The 11,478-nt window shown below is 37.3% G+C and overlaps 1 long non-coding RNA gene across 2 annotated transcripts; it reads right to left on the reverse strand.

Moving 5' to 3' along the window:
* Positions 1–6,180: 6,180 nt before the first annotated feature.
* LOC141596967 (uncharacterized) lies at positions 6,181–8,242 on the reverse strand. Of its 2 annotated transcripts, none has more exons than XR_012522648.1 (4): positions 7,740–8,242; positions 7,525–7,631; positions 6,807–6,894; positions 6,181–6,428 (listed from the first exon to the last, which is right to left on the reverse strand). It is a non-coding gene; the product is annotated as an uncharacterized LOC141596967 (long non-coding RNA). The 2 variants fall into 2 exon arrangements; XR_012522647.1 differs by having other exon boundaries at positions 7,803–8,234.
* Between the last annotated feature and the right edge of the window lie 3,236 nt (positions 8,243–11,478).

The raw sequence follows: 11,478 nt of genomic DNA on the forward strand, positions 1-11,478 counted from the left end.
CTCAAGGTTCTCCCAGCCACAAATTGTCGAAACAAACATAACAAAGAATATAAGCGGATAAGCACATTAAATAAGATGCGAGTGACTTGAATCATAACTAAGCATGGGATCACACATGTAAAAGACAACAAAGATAAGGAGAAAGGATGAAGTAAATAAGTAGGTAAGGCATAAGCAACAACAAATAAATGGAGAAGGATAATAAAGGGAGTAAACACGGTCACTTAACCACGAGCACGTATTCCAAGGAGATATGACCAATGCAACCATCCAAATAATGCAAGACCTTTACTACACTAATTAAATATATTTTCCCCTGGTAGGACGACCCTGAAGATCATAGTGACACGGTCCTAGTTTAAATATGGCCACACTCTCGGGACAGAACGGTTCCCGATTCTACATGCGGCAGAATAGTCCGCATCTAAGACTCGGTAGACAAAACGGAAGTCGAGTACCCACATTCAGTTGATAGGTCCGAAAGAGGCAGAAGAAATGAGATAAACCCGTACTTGGCAGAACGGAACAAGTAGGCATAAAGGTAAATCAAGCATGTAAGATAGCATTATGGCATTTCCACAAGAATACGACTCCTCACAAGTAATTATTTATGATAAATCTTTCGTACTTGTATTATATTGATAAGCATTTCATTTCATATATATAAACATGCCAGTTGAACCAAATATAAGAAGCGATAATGAACCATTTGCGTTATGTAAAATACGAGATGAAACGTAAATAACTACAAGTGGGTCATTCATAAGTCTACACCATGATATAGGATTGGCCCAATAACACAAAATATATGCAAGCCCAATTACCAAAACACAACAAAACATAAAACAAAGGAAGAAGGAAACAAGGGGGTGTGACCTTACTACCCAACCCGTGACCACCCCAACAACAGTCAGGCCGTGGCCATGCCGCCAGCCCACGGCCAGCAACCAGCCAACCCAGCCATGTCCACTGCCAGCCCCCTCCACGCTCAGCCCAGCTGTGGGCAGCACCTCCAAAAGACGGTCCAACACACAATTACAATAACTTACCCAAATGCAACAGTACATATAAATAACAAGACAAGTTTATGAGCATGTTTGAGACGGGAATTTACATCGACATTAGTAGTTAAAGCAACCACCTATACACACCAAATTAGCCACCATATACCCGCCAACAACAGCCCACATGACCACCCCCCACGGCTGCCCATATCAGTCCCACACAACCCTCCTTTCCACCACCCAAAACAACCTAATATTGCCACATAAACCGTGCCAAAAAAACAGCATGTTCGGGACAATTTTAACACGCGTTTCTAAGCATATGCAAGACGGAATTTATCCCACACAACAAGTAATAACAAGATGAATTTAACATGTATAAAGCAAGCTCAAAACAGTCCCGAAAGACAATAAAATATCATTCCACATTTCAGCACTAATAGCCGCCTTTCACGGCTCGAAAACAACATCCAAAAATAGTCCGTTCGAGTCCATATTAAGAAGGCATGAAAAGCAAGGTTGAGACAGAAAAAAAGCAAAACTAACCCATGAATAACAACCACTAAATTCCTCCCAACAATACTCGAAAATGTCATGTAAAAACAGTTCATTTCCAAGTCTATATTAAGACGGAATTTCACCCGGTAAATGATTCGGTCTTCACTTTGTCGTTCTAAGCTACCCAATCAAAACAATATTTATAATCCAAAAAAACTACTCTTAGTACAGTGGTAAGTAAAGGTCGGATCCCAAGGGACGGGTATTGGATTAATTTATCGATTGCAAGTAGTTATGTCTTAGGCACTACAAGAATTCAGCTCTCGGGGAACTGAATTATGCGACAGATGTTTGTCACTAAACTTTCTCGGGCGACTACAGTTCGTCGCCAAATAGTCTTCACAACTCTTAGTCGCCTAAATTCACTTGGGCGATGGATTTCCGTCGCTAAAATGGCGACGGAAAGCATGGTCGCCAATTAGCGACCAAACAACGACTAAATTTGGTCGCTAAATTAGCGACGGGGAACAGTGTCAGTCGCCAAAATAGCGACGGAAATCAGTCGCTAATTTGGTCGGCATTTTGGCGATGTCTATCATTCAGTCGCCATTCTGTAGCAATTAAAAAAATAGGATCAGGGGGTTTGCGACGGCCTCGGTCTCCTAATGTCAAAAATAATCTTGCCATCCTTGGTGTATGTGACAGGGATCCCACGCTCTGAAACCTCCTCCTCCTCCTCAGTCTCCTCCTCTAAGGACTGCTCGACCTCCGTGGTCTCCTCCTCCTGCTACTGCGTACTACGACCCCCACTAGAGTCGCCTCGCTGTCTACCACAGCGACTACGTGCCATTATACAACTACAACTGAACAAATAAAATTGTTAGAAAGTGTTAATAAAAATAAAACGAAAAAATATAAAATAGTAACATAAAAAAATTATTAGAAAACACAATAACAAATAAATTGATGGCAAAAATATGAAAAACCAATACCAAATTATTTTTCCTCATCGACATCTTAATCGTCATTATCATCCTCATCATCATCCTCATCCTCATCATCATCATCATCATCATCATCTTCATCATCATCATTATTATTATCATCATCATCATCATCATCATCATCATCATCATTATCATCAACATCATCATCATCACCATCCTCCTCTTCCTCCTCCTCCTCCTCCTCCTCCTCCTCCTCCTCCTCCATGTGATCATCCTCCCCCCCCCCCCCCCCACATTATCTTCTTCCTCTTCTTTCAACTCCTCCCGTCCGGCTTCTTTCTCATTCTTATGAATGATTCCATCATCAATTGGAGATAAAACTGATTTTGATACAATTTCTTCTTGAAAAAATGTTGTACCAAATTTTGATCTAGCCTTTGACTTAAAGACCGCCCACCATTGCTTTTGATGTTTATCATTACTCGTGCTTGGATAAGAAGAAAAATACACTTGATGAGTTTGATTTGAGAGTATAAATGGATCATAAGTCATGTATGTTCGGGTATGATTAACTTCTACGAGTTTGTAATGATCATGTACTCTCATTCCGGCTACGGAATTATCTTTCCACACACTTGAATAGGGCAATTTTATAAGCACGTCCACGCTCATTATTGCACAACTCAAGGATATCCTCTAATATACCATAATATTCATTGTCATCAAGGGAGGAAATTGTAACACCATAATTGCATCTAACCTTCCTCTTCCCGTAATTGAATGTATGGAAATTGAACCCATTAACTGAATACTGATTCCATGTTTTAACCTTTCGTGAAGGACCTAAGGCCAAACTCCTTACCAAATCATCTTGGATATTGCACTCAATCACATGTTTCCGAAACCATGATGGAAATTGATCCTCATGCTTATTTCTAACATCATTCTTGCTCACATTAGGATGTTCTTTAATAAAATCGATCACAAATTGTGTTTCATAAGGCTCCAAGATTTCACAATTAGAAAGAACGTAAAGGTGAGAACGATTATATTCTTTGTCATCCAAATATCTTGTCTCCCCATGTAATACTCCGTATTTTAATAATAATTTATAAGAATAATTTATGTAATTTAATGAGTGATTAAATGACATTTCTAATAATAAATACAGGTAAGACGTTAATTAAATAATAAATTAATAGTTCAAGTTGGGAGTTGGGTTTGGCTAATATTTCTGCTTTGGGCTTAGTTGGTAATCGAGTGTTGGACCGTGTGCTATTATGATATGGGCCAAAATTTATTAAATTAGTGTGAGTGTAATCGGGATTTATATCGGGAATTAATAATAATATAATATGGAAATAATAATATATAAAAGTAATAATGATATTAAGTTATGGCAAATAATAAATTAGTAAGTATTATATGAGGAAATCATAGTTAACGTAAGGCTAATGATATGTGATAATAATAATGATATAATTATAATGACAATTCCTATACTAATTAGAATAAGGAAAGTTACATAGTATCCTAATTGGCCTCGTATTCTCTAAATCTTACACTATAAATACCATCTTAAATCTGAGAAATAATTCACAAATTAAAAGAAGGAGCTTTAGGAGACGGAAGAAGAAGGAATTAACATAAATTAATTAATCAACTCGAGGTAATTATTCATCTTAAATCGATGTATATTCTTTTCATGCAAGCATCTTTAAATCGATAGTATGACTTATATAGACCACCATAGGACTCGAGAATTGGACCTATAGCGACATTGGACTGCAAAGTTTCTGACCTGACCATTGTTGACCGTCATTGACTGTGGTAGGGTGGTGTTTAGGGCGGCTAAAGGTTGCTGGTCAGGGGGTTATACGGGTTTGGTTGTGGGTGATTGGAAAGGGTAATTGAACCCTTAATTGACCACGTATTGACCTGGGTATGGAAGGGCTGTGATGGGGGAAGGTGGTTGGTCCTTTTGGTGGTGGTGGTATGGTGGCAGGTGGCTGTTTGCGGCGGTGGTGGCGAAAACAGGGGATTAACACGTGTTTGGGCAGCCGGTTTTTGGAGGGAGTTTTGGTGGTTGTAAGAGGTCTGGGTTGGAGTGGTATTGGGTGGTTTGTGTCGAGGGTGGATTGGTGAGTTGGGTGGTGGTTGTAGGCAGCAGCATATGTGGTGCTAGGTGGTGTTTTGGGACGGGTTTTGTGGATGTGTCAGAGGAGTGTTGGTGGTGTCGGGTGGATTAGGGCGTGGGTTTTATGGGTTGCTGGTGGTGGTGGAGCTGGTGTTTAGGGGGGAGTTGGGTGCGTGGGACTGCAGGCTGCTAGTGTCGAGCTTGGGTGGTGACAGTGGTGGCTTGTGGTGGCGTGGAAGGAGGAGTTTAGGGGGGAGTGTTTGTGACGGGTTTTACGGGTGTAGTTGGGTGTTTCTAAGCGGGTTTTGCTTTGGTTTGTCGGATGACTCGGGTTAGTTTATAAACGGGTCTTTAATATCGTAATAATTAAATAAATGAGTCGGTTTGAATAATTAATATAATAAGAAGAATAAATAATTAAATAAAAGGAGTAAATAAATAAATAAATAAAGTTAGTAATTATAAATGTTGTAATTGTTATTATTATATAGGTGACGGAAATGTGAAGAGTTGATAATCGGATTTGTGAGCTTTAATTATTGGATTGCATAATTGGAGTGCTTGCTTGCCAGGTAGGGATAAATCCTACTCAACTTTTACTCGATAATGTTTTTGGATGAATTATCAGTTGTGAAGTATATGTCATTGGTTTATATTGTGGTTGTTGGTTATCTCATGTCGTAAATGATGGATACCTCAACTTCGGTTGGCATGATGGATACCTCAAATTCGGTTGGGATGATGGATACCTCAACTTAGGTTGGGATGGTGGATACTTCAACTTCGGTTGGAATGATGTAAAGTGAGCACGTTGGTAAGGGTGGTGTGCTAAGAAAAGAATGGGCACGTTGTCAGGGAGTTGTGCAATGAAAAAGGAAGTCGGATTGTTATCGTATGTTTTTGTTGTTAGTATTTATTCCTACTCAATCTCGCGGTTGACTGTGTATTCGTGAACACCTGCGGTGAACCGTTTTATGGGGAGCAGATTTGACAGGTACCAAAGATTAGATGACTTGGAAGCATTGGGATGAGAGCCAAACTTGGAACCGTAGATGAAGTCTAGATCACATATATAGTTATATCACTTATTTACATTTCCGCTGCGAGTTGTATTTATTTTTATATTAAGTTTTAGTTGATTAAAATTTGTAAAACTTATGTAATCATTAAATTTTTTATTTAAAGTACTTTGGTGAGTTGGACTTTGTTATCTACTACCTCGGCACTAGTACAAAAATGACATACGGCCACGGTTAAATTTGACATAAGGCTACGGTTCTACAACCGTAGCAAATCAGGGGGTAGCCTTAAGTGGGGAAGAAAAGGCTACGGTTGTGAACCGTAGCCAAAAGTATGCAAAAGGCCACGGTTCTAACCAATTAACCGTAGCCATAACTATCTAAAAGGCTACGGTTACAGGAGCACAACCGTAGCCAAAACCACATGCCTTTTTATATAAAAAGCGCCCATTTTTTCCCACTTTTCAGCAATACGGTAGTCGCAAATAGAAGCCATAATAGCAAATACAAATCTCAAATACAATTTACATATAATCACTAATAGAAGCAAAATCACTTGGATTAACAAAAGAACATGAAACCAATTAAAATTGGTCTATTTCATAACATAAACCAACAAGTTTAGTATACATACATATTTCCAGATGTAATTCAAGTTGCTCAACAACATAAGCTAATATATATTTCACTATCACAAAATACATCCTAAATAATAACCCCGAAAAAATGATAGCAAGTCGATGTTGATAGATCACCCATCGTTCTTTATGCTTGCTTCTCTTGAGAGGAATTGATGACCATCAACTTTCTTTTTATTTTTCACCTACAACATTGAAAAAATATATGCAAAACTAAATGAGGATATGAGAGTAAATGAAGAAATATAAGAAAGGAAAAGGGAGAAGGGTGTAGATTTTGAGGATAATGAATAATTAAACAAGTTGCCAGTAATACATGTAAACAAGTTACCAAAATTTAATTTGAGAGCAAGTGAAAATAGCTATAAAGTAGCATGTGGAGTATAAGATCGGTAAGTAAATGCACATGAACCAAAACTTTAAAATCATAAATATAGAGTAGCATTTCTTTTCTGTGAACAAATGTGAACCATAAGGCTTAAACAACTCACAAAGACAACCTAAAAATGTTAAAAGTACACAAGAAATGAGTTAAGAGCAAGAAAAATAGTTGCAAACCTTACATTTATAATTTTTTATTTCAACGCTTTCCTTCTAACTCCTTCAAGTGTTTTCCTCATATACGAAGACAGACCCCAACAATAATTTTTCCTACACAATTTCCAAATTGCTCAACAGATATATAAAGGCAAATATCATCTAATTAAAATTAAGAGAAGGTGACAATTAACTTATGCAAGGCCTTTGTATCAGTGAGCTCCACAAAAAGACAAGTGAATTCAGGACATCATTCTATTTGATACCAGGCGTTTTGGAAAGGTTAAATTGCTAACCATATTGTTTTGCTACTATATTTAACTTCATCCACCAATATTCATCATAAACGGCTAACCTTATTGTTTTCCAAATAGTACAAGAAATGTTGTTTACTAAGGGTCAGATACCCAATCATATACTCTCTAGCAATAAGGCATTAAGAGCCATGGTTTGTTCCATAAACGAAATTTAGAACAATGAGGCTGAATCTCAATTTGAAAAGTTAACACTTCACAGCAATAAAAAAATCATTCAGCCAGGAATCACTGAACAATATTATATACAAAGTAGCTAATAAGGGTGTCAAAACTGAAGACATTGTCTCATATTCTATAAGTTGCTAAGTTAGTGTAATCTATCATCAATGCATAAATGATTCTATACGAAAAACGTGAGCTTAGAAACATTAAAGGAGAGAATACATCAGATGTGTGGCCAGATCAAAAAGCTAGATAAAAATGGTACCTGAAAGTCCCAAATTTGTTTAAGGTAGGATGATGATGGGAAATAATCGCAAGCAACAATGCAGAAATAATTCCAATACACCTCAAATACAAAGCCTTTCAAGCAACCTAACATAAAGATTAGTTTATAAATGATAACACCTTCAACATAAACCCTAAAAAGGTAAAACTCAAACAAACCTAACATAAATTGATAGAAATCAGAAGAGGAATTACCTTTGCGGCTCAGCAATCATAAGAAATCACAAAAATCAGCTTAGAAATAACCATTATAATTACCTTTGCTGCTCGTATTTTGCCGTTACAATCGGAAGAATTCGCAAAATCAAGAGAAATGAAGATAAAGAGATCGAGGTACCCGGCGGTGCCAAAGGTTACACCACCATCCGATTGATCAGTTCCACATCGTTAAAACCCTAGAAAACTCGAATGATATATTAGTATGGTAATAATATCATGATGATTGCTGTAAAATAGTAGAAAAAAAAAGAAGATTTGGGGGAAATCAGAAACAGGAAGCAAGTGGATTTAGAGGTATGAATGAAGGGTTTAAGGAATAGATTTGGGTGAGACTGATTAATGGATTTCAAGGTGATAAACAAAAATAAGGAGGTAGAGGGGTAGGTGAAGGCTGATTTAGGGAAATGGATAGACGGAGTGAGTTGACTAACACTGTATTTATCTACGGCGTATGGATTTAAGGCGTCGGTTCTAGAATAACCGTAGCCTTTTCTTCATATTAGGCTTCGGTTTTTAATTGGACCGTAGCCTTTTCCTTTGTCCCATATTTATGGCTTCGGCTATTTATTCACAACCGTAGCCTTTTATATAAGGCTACGGTTAATAAGAGGAACCGTAGCCTTATCTACTAGCCTAATCTACTTTTTGTACTAGTGCGGGAAACCGAGATGGTAACTCTCTCATTTACTTGGGAATGTCTAGCTAAAGGCTCCCGAATAAATGGGGGTGTTACACCCCACTAGATGAATACCCTTCATCATCATGAGTTTGGAAAAACTCGGGTACACTTGTGTCTACTTCATCGGCCTTATCAATATTTAAGTTCTTTGCTTTGGTTTCTATATGTTTTTCAAAGTAAAGAGAGCAAAAATTTGCAATCTTTTCCGTTAAATACACATTGCATATAGAACCTTCAACTCGAGCCTTATTACCAATTTTTTTCTTCAAATGATTAAGAAACATATACATGTAATTAAAATTAAGTTATTTCTTTAATATTAGAATAAAATACATAAATTAATAATATTTATAATTGAAATACTAGTTAATTATTACATACCTTTCAAATGGATACATCCACCTATATTGGACGGGTCCACCCACTTTTACTTCATAAGGCAAATGTACCGGTAGATGCTCAATGGAATAAAAGAATGAAGGAGGGAAGGTCATCTCAAGTTTACATAAAATAATTGTAATTTGGTCTTCAAGACGAATCATGTCATCAACCGATATGGTGGAAGAACATAAATCTCGGAAAAATTGACTAATCTCGGTAACTGCATTCCACACGGTAGTTGGGAGGAGATGTTTCAATGCAACGGGTAATAAGCGCTCCATGAAAACATGACAATCATGGCTTTTCAACCCTTGCAACTTCAGTTTCTTAAGATCAACACAACGTTTCAAATCAGATACATATCGATCAGGAAACTTCAACTTTCCTAACCACTGACACAATGCCTTCCATTGAGCTTTGTCAAGAGCAAAAATAGCTTTCGGCTTAGACCCGTCTTTACGAATGTGCAGTTTTGGACGATCAAAAAATCTCTTCAACTCTTTTCTTGAAGCAATAGTATCCTTGGATTTACCTGCTACATCCATAATCGTATGAATGAGTTGCTCAAAGAAATTCTTCTCTATGTGCATTACATCCAAGTTGTGCCTGAGTAACAATATATTCCAAAACGGAAGGTCCCAAAAAATGCTTCTTTTAAACCAACCGCTCTTATTTTTCTTCAACTCTTTAAACTCTTCTTCAGTACCATCAACAGTAGTTGGCAAATCACATATCAACTCCCATAACTCATCCCCTGGTAGCCGATTCAGAGCATCATCAAGAACCTCCTTACCTTTAATAAAAGCATTCTTGTTCCTTCTATGTAGATGTGTATCCGATAAGAAGGTTCTATGACAATCAAACCAACTTATTTTTTTGGAATTAGGAAGCCAAAATGCTTTGCTCTTATCCATGCAACAAGGGCATGCCTTTTGTCCTGCGGTAGACCATCCAGATTGCATACCGTAGGCGGGAAAATCATTTATGGTCCCTAAAAGTGAAGCTCTTAGTTGAAAATTTTGCATCAAGGATACATCATATGTTTCCACACTAACATCCCACAAATGTTTCCACTCTTCTATAAACGGTTGTAAATCATCCAAATTGGCTTTTGGGTTCTTAAGCCCGGGAATAATTAGTGACAAGAAGATAAATTGCCTTTTCAAACATAACCAAAGTGGTAAATTGTATGGCGTGATTATCACTGGCCAGCACGAGTACGGTTTACCAAATTGGATGAAAGGGGCAAATCCATCCGTACATAGGCCATGTCGCACATTGCGGGGTTCCTCGGCAAAATCAGGGTAAATCCTGTCAAAACGCTTCCATTCCTCTTCATCACTCAGATGACACATCTTTCCCGGTGTACGAGGATTTTCTTTGTGCCATCTCATTTGTACAACAATGTTTTTTGTTGCATACCTTCTTTGAAGTCTTGGAGCAAGAGGAAAATAAATTAATTGGTTTTGTGATATTGGTTTCTTATTCTTTTGACCCGTCTTATTACCCTTCTTGCCTTTTCCCTTCAAAAAAATATCTCCCTCACTTGTCTCATATCTACCCCTTTGTCATTTCTTACACTTGTCAAGAAAAGCATCATCTCCCCAAAAGAGACGCTACGCCAAATTGGACCTTCAATAAGGAGCGTATCACGATGGTTTAATGCATTTAATAAAGACACTTAGATTACCGTTTTCAAAATATTGGCGGAAACCTAGACTGCGCTAATCAGAATAACGGTTTCCGTCAAAAACCGTTCTTATTAGAATGTGACAACGGTTGTTTAACAAACCGTTATCAAAAACGTTTAACGGTTTTTGTTACCCGTTGTTATGTTATAGATACGGCGTTTAGCAAACCGTTACTAAATTAACACTAGCAATGGTTTTTGGTACCCGTTGTTATGTTATAGCTACGTGTTTCTTGTAACCGTTATCATTTGCTATTATGATATAACGGTTCCTCTGTACCCGTTGTCATTTATCATTTACGGGTGAAAAATAACCGTTATATAGTTTTTTCAATGTAAAATATTCAACCGATGCATGTATGATAAATAATGAACCGTTGCATGCATTTTTTTGTTTGACCATTATTACACTCCGTCCATTATTATATCCACACATGCATACATATTTTCCTATAAATATCACTTATAATGTGATCAATTAACCATATTCACCAATTCAAAGTTCAAATAATCATAGCCTATAATTTAATTAAAAATATTACACTTCGATCAGCATGTCGTCGCCGTCTTCTACACCCGCCGAATCACAATCAAATACGCGCTATGTCCATCCTATTACGTGTATTATACACAACCTTCCAATCAAATATGATGACAATGGTAAGGCTTTTTGGAGAAGTTTTACTTGGATGAGAGATATGCTTCGTCAGGTGGTTATACGAACATTAAAAAGGTCCACCCAGCTTGGACTAAAGTTCATGGTTTTCTTGGTTACACAATGATCGAGTTTGAAGGTTTTGGGAAGAAGATGGAATCTTTTCGTCAAGCGAGAAAACTCCAGGCAAGATACGAGGATCATGATGCTGGGAAGAAAAATTATTATACGGATGATGTGTTACAAGCACAATATTTATGGATTACAACCAATTGTGACATTAATCTATTAAGAATATATCGGCACTATA

This window comes from Silene latifolia, chromosome 8 (assembly GCF_048544455.1).
Source record: "Silene latifolia isolate original U9 population chromosome 8, ASM4854445v1, whole genome shotgun sequence".
In the NCBI taxonomy this organism is placed as follows: Eukaryota; Viridiplantae; Streptophyta; class Magnoliopsida; order Caryophyllales; family Caryophyllaceae; genus Silene; species Silene latifolia.